The following is a 22,507-nucleotide window of genomic DNA, read 5'->3' on the forward strand; positions in this document are numbered from 1 at the left end:
CTACTTGGTTGTCAACAGAGGCTGCAGTGTACCCCCCTTCCTCTGATGGAGCAGCCTCACAGAAAGTTAGCTGAGACAAGGTTTAAATAAGATGCAGAGTCTCATAATATAATACCTCAAATGGTCATTTCAGCAAAAAATCACTCAGAATACCAAGAACCAGGAGGAACTCAAATTTAATGAAAAAAAGACAATCGTCAGACCTCAGCGCCAATATGACAGTGATATTTAAATTATCTGAAAAAGGTTTGAAAGCAGACATCATAAAAATGTTTTAATAAGTAATTACAAATATGCTTGAAATAAATAAAACAAAGAAAGTCTTACCACATAGTCTCAGCAAAGAAATAGAAAATATAAACAACCCCATGGAAATATTAGAACTGCACAGTAACGGAAATAAAAATCTCAATAGATGGGCTCAATAGCAAGATGGAAGGGATGGAGGAAAGACAAAGTGAACTGGAAGACGGAAGAATAGAAATTACTGAATCTAAATAACAGAAAGAACACAGACTGAAAAAAAAAAGGAGAGCATCAGGGACCTGTGGGACTATAACAAAAGGTTTAACATTTGTGTCATTGGAGTCCCAGAAGGAGAGGAGAAAGAGGACAGGGCTGAAAACGTGCTCATAGAAATAATAGCCAAAGTCTCCCCAAATTAGGCAAAAGACAAACCTGCACATTCAAGAAACTGAATGATAAACAGGATAAACTCAAGAAATCCATACCAAGATACATCATAGTTAAAATTCTGAGAATTAAAGACAAAGAAAAAACCTTGAAAGCAATGAGAGAAAAACAACACCTTTTTTAGGGGAAAACCAATTCAAATGACAGATTTCTCATCAGAAAGCATGAATGCCAGAAGGAAGTGTCACGTTATTCAAGTGTTGGAAAAAAAGAACTGTCAACACAGAACCCTATGTCCAGTGAAAATATTCTTCAGGAATTAAAGAGAAATTAAGATATTCTTAGGTAAATCTAAGAAGATTTATCATCAGAAGACCTACACCAAAGGAATGGCTAAAAGAAGTTCCCTAAACAGAAAAAAAACGATAGGAGAAGGAATCATGGAGTATCAGGAAGGAAGGAGGAATACAGTAAGCAAAAATGGTAAATGCATTCATCTTTCCTTCTCCTTTTGAGTTTTCTAAATTATGTTTAACAATTCAGGGAAAAATTATAACACCATCTGATGTGATTCTAAATAAATATAGAGATAATATTTAAAACAATTATATTGTAAATAGGAGAGGAGGGAGGGGCATAAACTCTTTACTCAAACTGTTGCCACGTGTAGACTGTGAGACTGTGATAAGGTATACTTTTCCACCCTTTTACTCTCCATCTATGTGATTTTGTAGACAGCATACAATTATTTCATGTTTTTAATCCACTCTGCCAATCTGTCTTTAATTGTTGCATTTAGATCATTTACATTTAATGTAACTACATAGATATAATGGATCTTAAGACTGCTATTTTTTTTTCTGTTTGTTCTCTCCATTTTTCATTTCTGTTTTCTCTCCCTTGCCATACTATACATTACTTGAGCATTTTTTCAGAATATCATTTTGACTTATCTATGGCATTTTGGAGCGTCTCTCTGAATAGCTTTTTTAAATTGATCTAGTAATACCTAGAAAAAATATAGCATGCAAATATTAATGAAAAGAAAGCAAAAGTGGCTATATTAATATTAACTAAAGTAGACATCAGAGCAAAGGAAATTATCAAAGACAGAGAGGGACGTTACATAATCATAAAAAGGTCAATCCAAGAAGATATAGCAGTGTTAAGTGTGTATGCAGCAAATATCAGAGCTTCAAAATATGCGAAGAAAAACCTGATAGAACTGAAGGTAAAACCAGGCAAATACACAATTATAGTTGGAGATTTCAACACCCTTCTCTCAACAATTGACAGAGCAATTAGACAGAAAACCAGAACATACAGAAAAACTCAACGCATTGACAAACAGGATCCAATAGACATTTATAAGACAGTCCACTCAACAACAGTAGATTACTTTATTTTCAAGTGCCGATGGAACATATACCAAGACAGACCATAAACTGGAACAAAGGCAAACCTCAAAAATGTCTAAAGTTTCAAAGGAAATAAAGAATACATCAAACTGGATGAAAATGAACATACAATATATCAAATTTGTGAGACATAGATAAAACAGTGCTGAAAGGGGAATTTATAGCTTACGTTAAATAGAGGAAGAGTCTCAAATCAATAATCTAAGCTACCACCTCAAGGGCCTAAAAAATGAAGAGCAAAATAAACCCAAAGAAAGCAGAAAGAAGGAAATAATAAAGATAGGAGCGTGAATCAATGACATTGAAAACAGAAAAAAGGAAAGAAAAACAATGAAGTGAAGAGTTGAATCTTTAAAAAGATTGATAAAATTCATAACCCTCTAACAAGACTACTAAAGAGAAGATAGAAATTACTAGTATCAGGAATGAAACAGATGATATCAGTACACACTCTGCAGACATCAAAATGATAATAAGGGAATACTAAGAAAATTCTATACACACAAATTTGACATCTAGATGAAATGGACCAATTCTTGAAAAACACAAATTACCGTGCTCAATATGAAATAGATAATTTGAATAGCCCTATAGGAAATTCCCTATTAAGGAAATTGAATTTGGTTTTAAAATTCTAGGAGAGTACTCCAGTTTCTAAAATTCACTGGAGAATTCTACTAAACATTTAAAGAAGACAACAATTCTGCACAATCACTTCCAGAAAGTGCGAAAGGAGGAAATACTTACCATTCATTTTATGAAGCTAATAATCCCCTAATAGCACACCAGACAAAGAGAGAACAAACAATGACAACTACTGACCAATATTCCTTGTAAATATAGACACAAAATTTCCTAACAAAATATTAGGAAATAGAATTCAGCAATATATAAAAAGAATTATACACCCTGACCAAGTGTTGTTTAATCCAGTGGTGCAAGACTGGTCCAATTTTCAAAAATCAATCAAATTAGTTATCAGTATTTATAGGCTAAGGGGAAAAAAGTCACATGATTATATCGATTGATACAGAAGAAACGCTTGACAAAATTCAATACCCATTCGTGATAACAGCTCTCAGACAAATAGGAAGAGAGTGGAACGTCCTCAACTTGATAAAGAGCATCTACAATATCCTATAGCTAACATCATACATAGTGGGAAAGAATGCTTTCCCCATAATATCAAGAATAAGGCTAGGAAGTTTGGTCTCATCATTCTTATTCAATATGATACTGGAAGTTCTAGCCAGTGCAGCAAGGCAAGAAATGGAAATAAAAGGCATATCCTTTCATATCAGAAAGGAAGAAATGAAACAGTCCCTATTTATAGATGACATTATGGTCTATTTAGAAAATCCCAAGGAATCTACAAAACAAACAAAAACCCTAGGACAAAATGAGTTCAGCAAGGTCACAGGATACAAGATCAACATACAAAAATTAGTTGAATTTTTATATACTAGCAATGAACACCTGGACAGAAAATTTTTTTTAAATCAATGCCATGTACAGTTTTTCAAAAAATAAGTTCTTAGGTATCCATCTAACAAAACATGTACAGTTGTGTGTATTGCTTAATGATGGGGATACATTCTGGGAAATGCATCGTTGGGCAATTTTGTTGTTGTGCAAACATCATAGAGTGTACTTACAGAAACCTAGATGGTATAGCCTGCTACACACCGAGGCTGTATGGTACTAATCTTACAGGACCACTCTCATTTATGAGGTCCATCATTGACCAAAACATTGTTACGCGGTGCATGACTGTAAAAGACTTGTACGCTTAAAATTACAAAATGCTAATACTCAATAAAATACTAGCAAGCCAAATTCAGCAGCATATTAAAAGGATTATACACCACAACCAAGTGGGATTTATTTTCGGAATGCAACAATGGTTCAACAAACCAAAATTGATCAATGTAATATACCACGGTGACAGAATGAAGGGAAAAAAACACATGGTCATCTCAATTGATGCGGAAAAAGCATTTGAAAAAATTCAAAACCCTTTCATGATAAAAACACTCAGCAAACTAGGAATAAAAGAAAACTACATCAATACAGTAAAATCTATGTATGAAAAACCCACAACTATCATCATATGCAATGATGAAAGACTGAAAGCTTTTCCTTTGTCAGGAAAAGAAGGATGTCCACTTCACCTCTTCTATTCAACATAGTATTGGAAGTTCTAGCCAGAGTAATCTGGCAAGAAAAAGATATAAAAGGCATCCAGATTTGAAAGGAAGAAGTAAAATTCTCTCTATTCACAGATGATATGATCTTATATGTAGGAAACTCTAAGATTACACATGTACACACACACACAAACTGTTAGAACTAATAAGCTAATTCAACCAGGTTGCAGGATATAAAAATCAACATGCAGAAATCAATTGCATTTCTATAAACTAACAATGAACAATCCAAAAAGGAAATTAAGAAAACAATTCCATTTGAAATAGCATCAAAAAAAATACACTACTTAGGAATAAACTTAGCCAACGAGGTAGAGACTTGTACATTGGAAAGTATGAAATAGTGCTGAAGGAAATGAAAGAAGACACAAATAAATGGAGAGAAATTCTCTGTTCATGGATTGGATAGATCCATGGAATCTATTCAATGGGATAGAATAGAGATCCCAGAAATAAACCTTTACATGTTTGGCCAGATGATTTTTGACAAGGGTGCCAAGATCATTCAATGGGAAAAGGACAGTGTTTTCAACAAACAGTGCTGGGAAGACTGGATTTCCACATGCATAAGAATGAAGTTGGACCCTTATCTAACGTGCTATATAAAAATTAATTCAAAATAGACCAAAGACCTCAATGTAAGAGCTAAAACTATAAAACTTTCAGAAGAAAAATATAGGAGAAAAGCCTTGTGACATTGGATTTGCAATGATTTCCTGATGACATCAAAGGCACAGGTGACAACAACAAAAGAGACACTTTGGAATTTATCAAAATTTAAAACTTGTGCACCAAATGACACGATCAACACTATATAGAGAACTCCTAACACTCAATAACAAAAAAACCAAACAAACAGCTCAGTTCAAAAATGGGCAAAGAACTTGAATAAACATCTCTCCAAAGAAGATCTCCAAATGGCCAATAGGCACAGGAAAAGATGCTCACCATAATTAGGGAAATACAAATCAAAATCACAATGAGATACTATCTCATACCCATTAGGATGACTGCTATCAAAAAAACCAAAATAACAAGTATTGGCAAGGATTTAGAGAAATTGGAACCCTGGTGCACTGTTGGTGGGAATATAAAATGTGCAGCCCACTATGGTAAACAATATGGCGACTCCTCAAAAAATTAACACTAGAATTGCCATATGATCCATCAATTTCACTTCTGGGCGTAGGTCCAAAAGAATTGAAATCAGGGACTGGAATAGATATTTGTACACCCATGTTCATAGCAGCACTATTCACAATAGCCAAAAGGTGGAAACAACCCAAGTGTCCATCAATAGGTGAATGGATAAACAAAACGTGGTATACACAGGCAATGGAATATTATTCAGCCTTAAAAACAAATGAAGAGTTGATATGTGCCCCAATACGGATGACACGTGAAGACATACTAACTGAAATAAGCCAGTCACAAAAGGACAATTGCTACATGAATCTACTTATATGAAGTACATAGAATAGTGGAATTCAGAGACAGAAAGTAGAATGGTGGCTGCCAGGGACCACGGGGAGGGGAGAAAGAGGAGTCATTTAATGGGTACAGAGTTTCAGTTTTGCAAGATGAACAAAGTTCTGGAGATGGATGGTGGTGATGGTTGCAAAGCCAAGGGCAGACGGGGAATTGAGATTGGCAGGAATGGGATCAATTCTGGGTTCACGTAAGTCAGAGAGAAGAACCTGGCTGAACGCTTTCCCACAAGTTGCTTACCCTGTCTGCATAAAGTGGGGGTATGATTCTGAGCCGGTCTACATAGTGGATCATGGAAGGAGCCCCAGAGGGAATAGTCTCATCTCTGCCTGCAAAGCTGTGCTTTCTGAAGTTTCCCACCCCCTCTGAACACGGGAAGGCCAGGGCCCTGCAACACACAAGGTAGACAGTGGGTTTCCCAGAGTATGACAATCACGGGAAAGCTTGAATTCTGCAGCCAGCTGGATGACCCCCAAATAGAAGAAAAAGCATTTCCCTATCAGTCTACCCCCAGGGTTCAGAAGCACCACAGCCCCTCTCCTCTCTGTCCAAGCAGTGGTATTCAGCATGCTGGTAGAAAGATGTCTCCAGGTTTTGTTCTCCAGAGCGTTCCCTTCTGTCTCCTTTTTGGCTTGGTTGAGTTTTTTGTTTCCTGCAGTTGAATTTTCTGCACTCTTCATTTCCCAGCTTCTGAGGAGACCAGGATATAGCTATGTCTAGGCTTCTCCAAGGTGGAATAAAAGAGGAAACGCCTCGGGTCTGTGGCCCATCCCTGACTTCTACCACGCCCTCTGGGTCTGATCCGCCATGACACCAGCACAGGGCCCACCATCACTTTACTGTGATACTGAACTGCCGTGAAGAGAAACTGGGTCCCCTGCCACAGAACATGAAGAGAAAGCCATCCTGGGCTCTCGCCATCCAAAGACTTAGAAAAGATCATTTTCACCATCAACCCTCCTCTCCCAGAGCTCTCTGAGCTACTAGAATGATCCAGCTGCCACTGCCCGTCATCTTTCTCAATAAGAGAGGCTTTTAAGACACAAGAAATATTAATCAGGTTGGATTTTTAAAAGAAAAGATTTTTAATTAACAACTCCAGGCAGTTTGGAAGAAAAAGAGACTTTGATTTTGAAGAACTTCCTTGTATGATCAAAGAAAAAGGCACTAACGTTGACACCTCCCCACTTTTCCAGTTAAATATAAATAGGACTTCCTCACCTGTGGAAGCTGATGAACTCACACCTGGAACTGACAGCGTGGAGGAGACTGCGCAGGTGAACTCTAAGCATTAGAGATGAGCATCATTCCAGACTAGTCTAATTTTTAATCACTTTCCTATTGCGAGGAATGCCCTTAGAAATTGCAAAGCCAATGCTTTTTGCTAATGCGGGCAGAAATTCCTCAGACTGAGAGATGGTGCCGTTGCCCATCAATTTTACAAGGCAGTGATGCAGATCCCAAGCGGCTAAAGTCTGAGGCAGAAGGCAGAGCACTTCATCACAGTGAGAGAACTGGGTTGTTGCTGGGGGAAACTGTTCCAATATCCCGCTGGTGTTACCATGAATTAATAAGCTTTGTTCATCTTCTCTGACACTGGAGGTCCAACTCAGTCCCTTTGCTTCATCTTCTTGCTTATTATGCAGCTCAGGCCGTGGATATAGGCTGCCTACTTGTCATAAATTGCAGGCAACCTCCTATCTTTCTATCTTGGTCCCAGTGGGCTTATGCTCCTGGGAACCAGGGCTCTCCGAACTCTTCAGTTCCACAAATGCATACCGAGCCGTGATGCTGGGTGAGGCAGAAATTCCAGGATGCATGAGCCACAGTTCCTGCCTTCCTATCACAGTGTGGTCAGGGAGAAGTCACATGGGCAAATAATCACACAGCAGGCACAATGTGTAACAGAGGAAAAACACACAGCTGTGGGAACCCAGGAAGGGAAGGGGTGACTCTCGAGGGAGAATATCAGAGAGGGTTCCTTGGACGAGATTTCAATATAGGGAACCCTCGGAGAATATAGACATGCCAGCTTGGAGTTTGCCACAACGAAGAAGGAGGAGCCTGGACATAGGACGGTGATGTATTTTAATTATCATACAGCAAAATACCTCTTTTAAGGGTGTATAATTCTAAGAATTTTAACGCATGTGTAGAATAGAGTAAGCACCACCACAATCAGGACACAGAACGATCTAACCATCCTAAAATAATCCTTTAGAGTGTGGCTTTGTAGTCATCCTGTCCCCCTTCCAATAACCTCTAGTCACCAATGATCTGGTGTCCATCACTATAATTTTTTTCAAGAATGTTATGTAAGTGGAATCATACAATATGTAACCTTTTGATAGTGACTTCCCTCGCTCAGTGTGATGGCTTTGAGATTCAGCCAAGTTGTCGCACACATCAACAGTGACTCCTTTTCATTGCTGAATAGTGTTCCTTTGTATGGTTGTACCACGGTTTGTTTATCCACTCACCTAGTGAAGGACATCTGGGTTGTTTCCAGTTTTTGATGATTGTGAGTAGAGCTGCTATAAATATTCATGTGAGGTTATTATAAGCATAAGTTTTCTTTTTCTAGGGCAGTCTCTCAATCTTGGCACTATTGACATTTTGGGCTAGATACTTCTTTGTTGTAGGGGGCTGCCCTGTGCATTGTAGGATGTATAGTGAGATCTCTGGTCTCTACTTACTAGATGCCGGTAAAAATCCCCAAGTTATGACAATCAAAATGTCTGCAGACATTGCCAAATGTCCCTTGGGGTATAAAATCATCCACAGTTGAGAAGCACCACTCTAGCGTAAATACCTAGGAGTGGATTTTCTGGGTCATATGGTGAATGTCTGTTTAACTTTATAAAAAACTTTACATTCCCAGTGTATGAGAGATCCGGGTGCTCAGGGTCCTCACCAACACTTGATATTATCAGTATTTTTTATTTTTGCCATTCCAATAGGGATGTAGGGGTCTCTTATCATAGTTTTAATTTGCATTTCCCTAATGGCTAATGATGTTGAAAATCTTTTCATGTGCTTCTTTGCCATCTGTATATTCTCTTTAGTGAAGTCTGTTCAAATCTTTTGCCATTTTTAAATCAGATAATTTGTTTTCCTCCTGTTTCCTTCTGCTTTCCTTCTGTTGAGTTTCAAGAGTTATTTATAAACTCTAGATACAAGTTCTTTCTTGGATGTGTGATTTGCAAATATTTTTTCCCAGTCCATAGCATATATTTTCATCCTCTTAAGAATGCCTTTTGCAAAGTGGAAGTTTTTGATTTTGATGAAATCCAATTTATCAAATTTTTTCTTTTATGGATTGTGCTTTTGGTGTCGTATCTAAGAACTCCACGTTTAAACCCGAGGTCTTGAAGATTTTCTCTCATATTTTTTTCTTAAAGTTTTAGAGTTTTATACTTTACGTTTAGCTCAATGATTCATTTTGAACTAATATATGAATAAAGTGTGAGGTTTAGGTCAGGTCTATTTATCTTTTGACCGTAGATATCCGATTGTTTCAGCATCATTTGTTGAAAACACTAAACTTTTCCATTGAATTCCTATTGTATCTTTGTCAAAAATCATTCCAGCATGTTTGCTGGGTCTCTTTCTGGGTTCTCTATTTTGTTCCATTGACTTCTATTTCTGTCCCTTGACAATACCATGCTATCTTGAATACTGTAAATCTTTAGTAAGTTTTAAAGTAAAATAAGGTGATTCCTCCAACTTTTTTCTTCTTTTTTCAAATTGTTTTAGCCATTCTAGGTTCTTTGCCTTTTCGTATAAATTTTAGAATCAGTTTGTCTATAATTACAAAGAAATTCTGCTGTGATTTTGATTGGAATTATGTTAAATCTATGGATCAATTTGGGGAGAACTGAAAAATGTACTATATTGATTCTTCTCGTCTATTTTATTAGTTCTTCCTTGATTTCTTTCATCAGCATTTTTGGTTTTCAGCATAAAGATAACGTACATGTTTTTGTAAATTTAAATACCTAAGTATGTCATTTTGGGGGGAGCTATTGTAAAGGATATATTGTGTTAAATTTTGGTTTGTAACTGTACATTTCTGGTATCTAGAAGTACAGTGGATGTTTTGTGTGTTGACCTTATTTCCTGTGACCTTGCAAGCTCACTATTAATTCTAGAGGTTTTGGTTTTGGTTTTATAGACTTCGCGTATGTTTTCTGTGTAAGCAAGCGTGTTGTCTGTGAATAGAGCCAGCTTTAGCTTTTCCTTTCCAATCTGAATGCCTTTTTTTCTTCTTTTTTTGCCTTGTTGCATCGACTATAGCTTCTAGTATGACGGTGAATAAAAGTGATGAGAACAGATATCTGTGCCTTGTTCTAGATCTTAGGCAGAAAGCTTTTAGTCTTTTGCCATTACGTATGATATTCGCTGTAGGGTTCTTTTCTTTTTTTTTCTTTTTGGTGTGTGTGTGTGTGTGAGTGTGTGTTTATGCGTATGTCTGTAGTTGTCTTTTATCAAGTTAAGAAAGTTCCCCTCTATTCCCGGTTTCCTAAGAGTTTTTATCATGGATGGATGTTGAATTTTGTCTTTTTTTTTCCTGCTTCAATTAACATGATCTTGTAGGGTTTTTAAAAAAATCTTTTTAGATTGTTAATATGGTGAATTACAGTGATTCTTTTTTTTTTCTTATATCCTCTCATTTCTTACATGAAGAATACTAAACTATAGTTTCTTTTGTAAGTTTACTTTTCCACTTGAAAATATGTCCTGCAAATGACTCCATATCAGTTCATACAGCTCTTCCTTAGTCTTTTTTGCAGTTGCATAGTACTCCATCATTTGGATGGACCATGTTTTGTCCAATGATTTTCCTATGTATGAGTATTTAGTTGTTTCTGATATTTTGCAATTACAAATAATGCTACAATTATAATGAATAACCTCGTACATGTATGTATTCTTTTTTTATAATGATACCTTGCATTTTTCTTTTCTTTTCTTTTCTTTTGTTGAGGAAGATTTCCCCTAGGCTAACATCTGTTGCCAGTCTTCCTCTTTTTGTATGTGAGCTGCTGCCATAGCATGGCCACTGACAGACAGGTGGTGTAGGTCTGTGCCCCGGAACCAAACCCAGGCCACCAAAGCAGAGCACACCAAACTGAACCACTAGGCCACCAGGGCTGGCCCTATGTAGTCTTAATGTTGAAAGTGTATCTTTAGTGTATATTTCTAGGAGTTTCTGGGTTGAATGGAAAGTGTGTATGTAGTTTTGTTATGTGTTACCAAATTTTCCTACATTTGGGTTCTACCAATTTGCTTTCCCATTAGCAATATATGAGAGTGTGTGTTTCCCCACAGCCTCCCTGAGGGAATTTAATATTTATATGTATCATTTTTGCACATCATATAGGTGATAGTATCTCAGCATTGTTTTGTTATTTTTCTACTATGAGTGATTTGAATATTTCTCATATATTTGAGGACAATTGTTTATTTTTTGTGAATTTTCTGTTCATGTCTTTTTCTCATTTTTCTATCAGGTGTTTGGTCCTTTGTCCCTTTACTTTTAATTTAATTTTTTATTGAGGTATAATTGACACACAACATTGTATTAATCTTAGGTGTACAACATAATGATTCAATATTTGTGTACGTTGCAAAATGATCACCACAACAGGTCTAGTTAACATCCATTAATGCACATGGTTACAGAATCTTTTTCCCTGTGATGAGAACTTTGAAGATCTACTCCCTCAGCAACTTTCAAATATGCAACTGAGGATTATTAACTATAGTCACCGTGCTGTGCATTACATCCACATAACTTATTTATTTTATAACTGGAAGTTTGTACTTTTTGACTCCCTTCACCCATTTTCTCCACCCCCCATCCTCTGCATCCACCCATCTGTTCGCTGTATCTATGAGCTTGGCTTTGTTTTTAGATTCCACACATAAGTGAGATCATATGGCATTTGTCTTTTCCTGTCTGGCTTATTTCACTTAACATAATGCCCTCAAGGTCTATCCATGTTGTTGCAAATGGCAAGATTTCATTCTTTTTCATGGCTGAATAATATTCCGTTATAGGGGCTGGTCTGGTGGTGTAGTGGTTAAGTTTGTGCACTCTGCTTCAGCGGGCCAGGGTTTGCCAGTTCAGATTTTGGGCCTGGACCTACACACTGCTCATGAAGCCATGCTATGGTGGCATCCCACACAGAAGAACTAGAAGAACTTACAACCAGGATATACGACTATGTACTGGTGCTTTGTGGAGAAAAAAAAAGAGGAAGATTGGCAACAGATGTTAGCTCAGGGCCAATCTTTCTCACCAAAAAAAAAAAAAAAAAATTATATACATATACCACATTTCTTTATCCATTCATCCATCAGTGGACACTTAGGTTGTTTCCATATCTTGGCTATTGTAAACAGTGCTGCAAGAATATGGGGGTGCAGATATCTTCTCGAGTTAGTGTTTTTGTTTTCTTCAGATAAATACTCAGAAGTGGAATTGCTAGATCGTATGGTATTTCTATTTTTAATTTTTTGAGAAACCTCCATACTATTTTCCATACTGACTGTACCAGTTTACATTTCCACCAACAGTGCACAAGGGTTCCCTTTCTCCACATCCATGCCAGCATTTTTTACCTTGTCTTTTTTTTTTAGATTGGCACCTGACCTAACAACTGTTGCCAATCTTTTTTTTTTTTTCTGATTTTTATCTCTCCAAATTCCCTCTATACATAGTTGTATATTTTTTTAGTTGTGGGTCCTTCTAGTTGTGGCCTGTGGGACGCCGCCTCAATGTGGGCTGATGAGGGGTGCCATGTCCACGCCTGGGATCCAAATTGGCAAAACCCTGGGCCGCCGAAGCGGAGCAGGAGAACTTAACCACTAGGCCATGGGGCCGGCCCCCCTTGTCTTTTTGATAATAGCCATTCTAGCAGGTGTCAGGTGATATCTCAGTGTGCTTTCGATTTGCATTTCCCTTATGGTTAATGCTGTTGAGAATCTTTTCATGTACCCGTTGGCCATTTCTATGTCTCCTTGGAAAAATCTCTATTCAGCTCCTCTGCCCATCTTTTAATCAGATTATTTGGGGGCTTTTTTGCTATTGAGTTGCATATGTTTCTTATATATTTTGGATATTAACCCCTTGTCAGATATATGATTTGCAAATATTTTCTCCCATTCAATAGGTTGCCTTTTCATTTTGTTGATGGTTTCCTTTGCTGTGCAGAAGCTTTTTAGTTTGATGTAGTCCAACTTATTTATTTTTGCTTTTGTTGCCTTTACTTTTGGTATCAAATCCAAAAAATCATCACCACAATGATTCATTTTTTGAGTATTGAACCATCCTTGCACTCTCAGCATAAAGCCCACTTGGTCATGGTGCATTTTTCTTTTTATATATCACTGGATTCAATTTGCTAATATTCTGTAGGGGATTTTGCATATTGGTTTGTAATTTTCCTTTCCTGTACTGTCTTTGTCTGGTTTTGGTATCACAGTAATCCTGGCCTCATAAAATGAATTGGAAGGGTTCTCTCTTTGTCTATTTTCTGGAAAAGATTATGTGGAATTGCTGTTATTTCTTAGTCAAATGTTGTGTATAATTCACCAGTGAAACCATCTAGGCATGGAGATTTCTCTTTTGCAAGATTTTAACTGCAAGTTCAATATATTTAATATTTGTAAGACTATTCATGTTATATATTTCAACTTGAGTTATTCTTGGTAGCTTGTAGTATTCAAGGAATTGCTTCATTTAATATGTCAAGTTTATGTGTGTGAAGTTCATAGGTTTTCCTTCTTAATCTTTTAATTTCTGTGAGGTCTGTCATGCTATCCCCTTTTCTTTTGAATTTTAGTAATTTGTGTTTCTCCAGTTTTGTCTTTGTAAATCTTGATACAACTTTATCAATTATATACATCTCTTCACGAAACAAGCTTTGGTTGTCATTGATTTTTCTCTATTATATTTCTACTTTCGTTTTTGTTGCTTTCCGCTTTTATCTTTTATTGATTTCTGCTCTTATTTCCTCTCTTCTGGCTTCTTTAGTTTATTTTTTTCTTATTTTTCTAGGATCTTGAGATGGAAGTTTGCATGATTTATTTTAGACTTTTCTATTGTAAGCATTTCATGCTATAAATTTGCCTCAAAGCACTGCTTTCTCTATATCCTACAATTAATTATACATTGTATTTTCATTTTTATTCAGTTCTAATTTCCCCTGAGACTTCCTTCTTGACTCATGAATTATGTAGAAGTGAGTGGTTTAGTTTCCAAGTGTCTAGAGAGTTTCCTGTAATCCTTTGGTTACTGAATCCTAGTTTACTTCTATTATAGCCAGAGAATATACCATGTATAATTTACATTTTTTTAATTGTTAAAATTTGTGTATGACCCAGCATATGGTCTATCTTGGTGAATGTTTTGTGTGTCCTTGAAAAAAAAAGTGTATTCTGCTGTTGTTAGATGGAATGTTATAATGTCAATTAGATCCAGTTGGCGGAGAAAGTTGTTCAGTTCTTCTGTGTCTTTCCTGATATTCTAACTACTTGTTCTATCTGCTGCTGAGAGAGCAAGGTTGACATCTCCAGCTATACTTGTGGAGTTGTCTGTTTAGCCTTTTAGTTCTGTCAAGTTTTTACTTCATGTATTTTGAACCTCTATTGTTAGGTGCATTCACATTTAGGACTGTTACATCTTCTTGGTTCATCAACCTTTTTATCATTATGTAATCCCCTCTTTATTCCTGGAAGTTTTCTTTTCTCTGAAGCCTATTTTGTCTGCTATCAATATAGCCACTACAGGTTCCCTTGAACTAGTTTTAGCATAATATACCTTATTCCATCCTTTATTTAACCTATTTCTATCATTGTATTTGAACTGAATTTCTTGTAGACAGCTTAGGTTTTTTTTAAAAAATCTATTCTGAAAATTCCTGTCCTTTGATAACTATGCTTAGACTATTTCTGTTTAATATACTTATTGATACAGTTAGATTTAGGTCAAGCATCTTATTTTTTTCTGTTTGTTTTCTCTGGTTTTTATTGCTTTGTTTCCTCTTATATTTTCTATTACTTTCCTAGGGCTATTGTAACAAATCACAGCAGACTTGGTGGATTAAAACAACGGAAATTTATTCTCTCACAGTTCTGGAGACCAGAGTTTCACATCGTTGTCTCTGGGCCAAAATCAAGGTGTCAGCAGGATTGCACTGCATTGCCCACAGAGGTTCTAGAGGAAAATCCAGGCCGTGCCTCTTCCAGCTTCTGGTGGCTGCTGGCATGTCTTGACTTGTGCCCACCTCATTCTAATCTAATCTCTGTCTCTTTGGTCACATTACCTCCTCCTCTTGTCTGTGAAACTTCCCTCTGCCTCCCTCTTATAAAGATACATGTAATTGCACTTAGAGCCCACCCTATTAATCCAGAATTCTCTCCCCATCTTAAGAATCTTAACTTAATCACACTGGCAAAGACTTTTTTTTCTTTATAAAGTAGTATTTTCAGATTGTAAGAATTAGGACATGATGTTTTTAGATGGCCGTTATTCAGCTTACAACACACACTTTCTTTTGGATTATTTGGGCATTCTTCACAATTTTTGTTTTGAGTTATGGATATATTTTTGTATAGTTTTTTTTCCCTTTTGGTTGATGCTCTAGGAATTACAATACACATACTTAACTTTTCATAATCTACTTAAATATTTTTTCTCTTCAAGTGGAATGTAGAAACCTTACCATTCTAGAGTTTCTTTTACCCTCTCCGTATGTCACAGGCATCTTATAAGTACATCTGTATACACTGGAAACCACATCAGACAGGACCGTAAGTTTTGGTTTCAGTCATTATACACCTTTTAAAAGAATTCAAGGGAATAATAGTCTGTCATATTTACCTAGATATTTAGCATTTCTCTTACTCTTCCTCCATTCCTGATGTTCCAAGTTTTCTTTTAGTATCATTTTCCTTCCAACTGAAGCAGTCTTAAACATTCTTTTACAGCAGGTCAGCTGGCAATAAATTCTCTCAGTTTTTCTTCATCTGACAATATCTTTATTTCACCTTCATTCCTGAAAGATATGTTTACTGGATATAGAATTTTGGGTTGATAGTTGTTATTTTGAATACTTAAAAAATGCTGTACCACCTCTTTCTGGCCTCCATGGTTTCTAATGAGAAATCTAGTCGTTCAAATTGTTGTTCTCGTGTAGGTAACACATCATTTTTTCTCTGGCTGCTTTCAAGATTTTTCCTTTGTTTTCAGTTTCAAGATGTTGATTATGATCTGTCTGGGCATGGATTTCTTTGTGTTTATCATGTTTGGGATTCACCTTCTAAAACCAGCTCATTTGCTTTTTTGCCAAATTTGAGGAGTTTTTAGCCATTAAATCTTCAAGTACCTTTTCTTCCCTGCCTTCTTTCTCATCTCCTTCCAGGACTTCAGTGACATGAATGTTAGATCTTTTGTTATGTCCCACAGGCTCCTGAGGCTCTGTTCCTTTTTTTTTTTTTTTTCCTTTTTCAGGCTGCTTTCTTTCTATTCCTCAAATAGGGTATTTTCTGTTATGCTATCTTCCAGTTCATTAATTCTTTCCTCTGGTTCCCCTATTCTGCTGTTGAGCCGATTTTTATTTTGATCGTTTTTCTGTTCTAAAACTTCCATTTGATTCTCCTTTATATCTTCTGTTTCTTTACTGAAACTTGCTATTTTACCATTTGTTTCAAGAGGATTTCTAATTGCTTGTTGGAGGATTTTTATAATAGCTGCTTTAAAGTTTTTGTTGGATAATGCCAATATCTGTGCCATTTTGCTGTTGGCATCTGTTGATTGTTTTTCCCTATGTAAGTTACATTTTTCTTGTCTCTCATATGCTGAACCTTTTTTTATTATTTCCTAGACATTTTGAATATTATGTGATGAGATTCTGGGTCTGGCTTAAATCCTATGGATAATATTAACATTTTTGTTTTAGCAGGCCGTGTACCTGCTTGTTTGGGCTGCAAGTTCCAACTCGCCTTCTGTTCACCATGGTTCCAATGCCTGTTTATTCTTCATAGCCTTTGTAGTACTATTTTGTTCTGTCCCACATATGCATCATAGCCTTTGCAGTACTATTTTGTTCTGTCCCACGTATGCACCACTCAGTGGCCAATCTGGCACTTGCATTCTTGTCTATCTGCTAGTTCAATTCTCAAAGTATTATGTATGCTAATTACCATTAGATTAATGTATGCACACCTGGGACTGAGCACAGAAGTTTACAAACAACTTTATGGGGCTACTTTCCCAAGCCCTTCCTCTCCATGACCTCCTTGGTACTTTCTGGTTCCCTGGGGCTCCCTTTTTCCATCCTCCAGCCAGAAATCTGGGGTTTAGTTATCCCAGTCTGCTGCAGATGTCTCCAGGGACAAGCAGCTTGAGGACTAGGAAAAAAAATGCAACTCACCACTAATTTGGTGGTACTTTGAATTTTGGTCTTCCTCCCCAGTCTGCCTACTACTGTTTATTTTTCAGATTCCTCAAATAGCTTCTCCGTTCAGTCTGTCCAGGAGTTATGGCTACATTCAGTGGGAGAGACCGGGGGAGTATTTTATTCCATCTTACCCAGAATAGAACCCATAGCCTCTATTTTTAGAAAAGACTTGTCTGGTTTGCTTTTCAAATTCTAGAAAGTACTATGGTATAGTAGATAGAAAAATATCTTTTAATCCTGAAAGACTTGGTTCCAGCCCTGGCTCTATAATTCAACTTTCTTGAGCCTCTGTTTCTTCATGTGTTGGGGGTCCCCAAGACCACCCTCAGGTTTGATGATTTGCTAGGAGGACTCACAGGACCCAGAAAAGCTATTATACTGATAGTTATAGTTTGGGATATGTATGTATATATATATATGTGTATGTATATGGATATGGATATATATGTATATACATATATGGATATATACATATATATATATACACAGCAAAAGGATACAGATTAAAATCAACAAAGAGAAAAAGGAGCAGGGGGTATAATCCAGGAGAAAGCAGCAAGGCTTCCAGTTGTCCTCTCTCAGTGGAGTCATATAGACAGCAGTTAATTCTCCCAAAATGGTGGGTGACAACACATGCAAAGTGTTGCCAACAGGCTACCCAAGACTTGGTGTCCAGGGTTTTTATTGGGGTCAGTCACACAAACATGCTGGACTCACATGCCTGACCTCAGCTACTCAGAGCATAGCTCCCCAGAGGAGAAACTGATACGCATGACCCAGGGCCCCAAGCATATGAAAACAGGCCTTCACCGTAAATCTAACTGTTAGCATAAACTATCTGGTATGGCCCCAGGCCTCAGGCATATTAAGACACTCTTACAAGGCAAGATACTCCACGGGCTCAGAGGTCATCTCCCACGAGCTGGGCCAAGAGCCAGTCCTGAAGATTTTGGAAATGTGCAGAGTTTGAGCAGCCCAGACCTGCTGAGTTAACCCTTTCCTGCACAGGCCTACAACAGCTACCTTTCAGGATTATTGTGAGAACTACATGGGGTGGATGGGAAACAGCTTGCAATGCCTGGCCCATAGTAGGTGCTTAATAAATATCGGCTATTATGATTCTAGGGGCAGAGATTTCAAAGGGGCATATGGGCCTAAGAGGAAGGAAAACAGTAAAATGTTATTCTGACAATACAGTAGATATACAGAAGAAAAGGTGTGGCTCGGGACACATTTAAAGAAGCCACAGTAAGAGTAGAGGGGTGTAAGGAAGGTCTCAGGAAGCCATATGCAAACCATGAGGAGTGGGTTGATGCCGGAGGACACTAATCCAAGGATGAATACAAAAGGGTAGCATTTATAAGTGTCAGGGTGGCCAAGGCCCAGCATAACAGGTGGCTCGAGAAATAATCTGATGAAGATTTAAAAGGCCATCTTTAGCTACATGCAGAGTTTGAAGAGACAAGCGCCTAGTTTGGTGAGGAAAGCTTTGATGTTAATGACGGCAATGAGAAAGCAAAGCTACTCGTCTCCCATAATGTCCCAATCTTCTCTCTGAAGAAATATTGTCCTCAGTTGGGAAGAACTTGTAATTGTGAGAGATTTGAAACCAAGGGGGACGAAAGAGATGTCAGAAAATTGTAAATGAGCAAATACCCACATTTTTAAAAAATAGGGGAAAAGTAGATTTGGGAAACTATAGAATTGAGATTGATATAAATCCCAGTCAAAATTCTAGAAAAGGCTATTGAAGATAGTTTATGAGCAGTTAGGAAAGAAAGAGATGGTCGCTAGGAGCTTATCTGTGTTCGCTCTGGCTAAGCCTTGTGAAACTGATCGTACCTCCTTTCTTAACCAGGTTATGAGCAGAGAAAATCTGAGGAAATTGATGTATCTTGATTTTGGCCCACACTTTGCTAGACTCTCAGGATATCCTTACGCACAAGCTGAGACATGTGAGTTAGATAACATCTCATTAAATGGATTCTCAGATGCTTGTATCCAAAGATGTAGACTTATCAGTGGGTTCTATGGTACAAAGACTTAGATGAAACTTGAGAAATTTGTAAATGGCACAGACAAATAGGTGATTGAATCAAGAATCATAGAGATTTTGGGGGATTTGAGGTATCAACAAGGTAATACTTTAAAAACACATAGTTCCTGGGCGGAAAGGCTTAGTTGGGAGTGTGAAATGAACAAACATTTGATGTTAACTAAATGTGCATGATATTCTTTCACTCGTTTATTCAAAAAAATATCATGTGGCTGTCACAAAGCAAATTCTTTCTTACTTTGTATGTAAAAGTATAGAGTCCAAATCCAGGACAGTGATGGTGCTGCTGAAACTACAGTGATGAGGGAACATCTGGATGCTCTGTTCAGTTCCGTGAGATGCCTTGAAGGAGAGAATTAAGCATCTAGAAGAGACCATCAGGTCCAAGATGGCTTCAGGCCGGAAGCCATGTGGTGAGAGGAAGAGGACAATCTGCGAAGGCTGATCATCTTGAAGAAAGAAAGACTACGCAGAGATGTGAAACATATCTTTAAATTTGTTAAGGGCTATTATTTGTATGCTTTTAGAGACTCCTACTCTACTCCTTAGGCATTAATAGCTATGCCTTATGCATTAATATGATTGATATAATTAGCTATGCATTAATAGGATTAATAGCTATAAGTCATGGGAAACGGGGTTTCAGCCAATCTCTTACAGTGTGTCAGCTCCTTTACCAGACCCTAGACATGTAAAGATGAATAGGACAAGATCGCTTTCCTGCAGAGTTAACAATCCGTAAATTCATATTCCGTACAGAGAAGTGGCTTGATAGGCGATGGTTGTTCCAACAGTGAGACTGCTTAGAGAACCAGATGCTTCTTATTGCACTGAGCTCCCATCTCTGGAATATAAAAGCAAAGACATTAAACTTCTGTTTGAGGGTCTGAGGCTGGGCTGATGGCATCTGGACCTAGATGTTGTGTTCTAGTAGCCACCAAGAACCAGGACACATTTACCAGGACATCAAAGAGGATAGGACAAACCTACAGAGAGTCTGAACTGTGTTTGAGGAGAAAAGCAAAAGTCCAAAGCCAGAAAAGTGGCCCTGAGCATCAGGTACACAAGAGCCACAGACTGGCAACAGGAAGACCACTCCGGAGTCAAGAGAAGGGAAGAGCAGGCATAGTCAGGAAGCATGATATGAGACGGGTGAAAGCCAGCAGTCTGGAATGAAGCCTGGGAATGGTGTCAGCAGTCAGGGGATTGTTAGGAGCTCTGTGGGAGCAAGTGGGCTTGGGCTTGAGTCAGGTAGGACTGGACTAGAGGTTGAATGTCTGTCAGGTGTATTAGAGATGGGATTTGTGCCAGATAGCCTCTATCTGCCTCTCCAGCTCTACTCTCCACCCTTCTCTACCCTGCTCTAAGTCCGAGAAGTTGACCTACACGACTTGCATCAGTGGAATCCTTGCCCTCTGGATCCAGTTAGGTTCTAGGAACAAGATGCTCCAGATAGAGATTTGAGAGGGGGAGGAGAATGAGCTTGGCATACCCCTGCCCCTGCCTCCCTCACTATGGGGTCACCTTGGGATTTCTGCATTCCTACGCTGAAGGCCACAGCTCCTCTTAAGGTGTCCCTGTCTACATAGCTCTCTCTTCCAGGATCCAGTAGCCGCTCCCTGCCCTCCTTTCTTGAAACCTAGAGGTGGTAACAGCTCTGGAGATACTAGCTCCAGGGTACTGCATTATTCCTGTGGCTCTCCTACTTCTTGCCCACACCTTTATACAAAAACTATTAGACTTTTCTTGAATCATCCTAATATGACTGTGTCATCTATTTCTTGGTTGAAACTTGGCTGACATGGGATTCTGGATTGAGTGAGAAGATGAACTAGATTATTTCAAAAAATGCTTATATTTCTATGGCTCTAGATTTCTTATCATATCACTGACCTTATATTTTCATATACCCCAAAATGATGAGATTTAACTTCCTGCACCTAGGAATTGACAGTAAGTATTTTTGTAGTGGATATGAAGTTCACCGCAAGACTTGTGATCCAGTTTAGCCATATAATCTACACAATTTATTATTTTTATAAGAATTCATGTTTTCAGGATGTATTACAGTATTTTTCAGTTGCTCTCACTGTGTCTGTAGGGTCAGCTAACATCTTTACTGCTGTTATATAAAAGAGCTAAAGGAAGCTTACATTGGCCATGGAACTACTCCCTAGAATTTTGGCAAGTTCATAAAAGAGTCATAATTAATCTTAAATATTTTTCATAGACAAGCTGCTAAGCCATACTGTGACCCTTTCTGGAAGACCAAGTAATTGAGGTTCTTCATAATGATGCTATTTCAAAGATGTCCCAGAATCTCAGCAAAAGAAGGAAGAGTCTATATTAGCTACATGACTGTGAACTGTGTGGTTTCTGAGTCTGACCATCCACAGAAGACATATTGTCTTCTGATGTGAAGGTCATCTCCTTTTGACTCTAAAGAAGAGGGTTTTGTTGTTGTTGCTTGGATTGACTTTGAGATTATCTTATAAAGATTCATTATCTTTTAGAGATATACAGTGAAATACTCATGGGTGAAATGATATGACTGAAGCTTGCTCCACAATCATCCAGAAAGTGGGGAACAGGTGGGAGGAGAGATAAAACAAGATTGGCCATGAGTGGATAGCTATTGAAAGTGGTGTGGGGACACACTATACTATACTATTACTGTGTACTTTATACTGTACCACTACACTATTCTCTCTACTTTTGTGTAATTTTGGAATTATTGAATATTAAAAGCTAAATAAATAGTTAACTTAAAAGTTATTTGTTGATACAGGAAAACTCATTTGTTTTTGCTTGATGCCACTGATGTCATGAAGGAGTTCTGGGCGTAGGTTTCAGAAACATAAGAGGAAAGAGTATTGAAACAAAATGTAAATGAGGAATGCTATTTTTATGAAAGTTTAATCAAACCATGTTCAATGGAAAATATCGAGATGATATTGTTCAGAATGTGCATTTAGAGTATTCTTTCATGACTTAAGAAGGAAAGCAAACAAGTTTAAGTTTTAAAATATATTATGAGTGGACTTTGCTTCTAAATAATCTGGAGTGAGAGAGAACTGGGTGAGGTTCCAGAGGAAACAAGACTGGTCATAAGTTAATATTTGTTGAGTTTGGGGGATGGAGACGTGGAAGTTGGGTATACTATTCTTTTTTACTTTCATATATGCTTTAAATTTTCCACAGAACTGATTTTTAAAAATAAAATAAATACTGGAAAAA

At 37.5% G+C, this 22,507-nt stretch overlaps 1 protein-coding gene across 9 annotated transcripts in view; it reads left to right on the forward strand.

The window, feature by feature from the left end:
• ACOXL (acyl-CoA oxidase like) overlaps positions 1–22,507 on the forward strand; it is a 359,669-nt gene that overhangs the window by 307,490 nt on the left and 29,672 nt on the right. The gene's annotated exons all lie outside the window — the stretch shown is intronic.

This window comes from Equus asinus, chromosome 6, assembly GCF_041296235.1.
Source record: "Equus asinus isolate D_3611 breed Donkey chromosome 6, EquAss-T2T_v2, whole genome shotgun sequence".
Taxonomy (NCBI): Eukaryota; Metazoa; Chordata; class Mammalia; order Perissodactyla; family Equidae; genus Equus; species Equus asinus.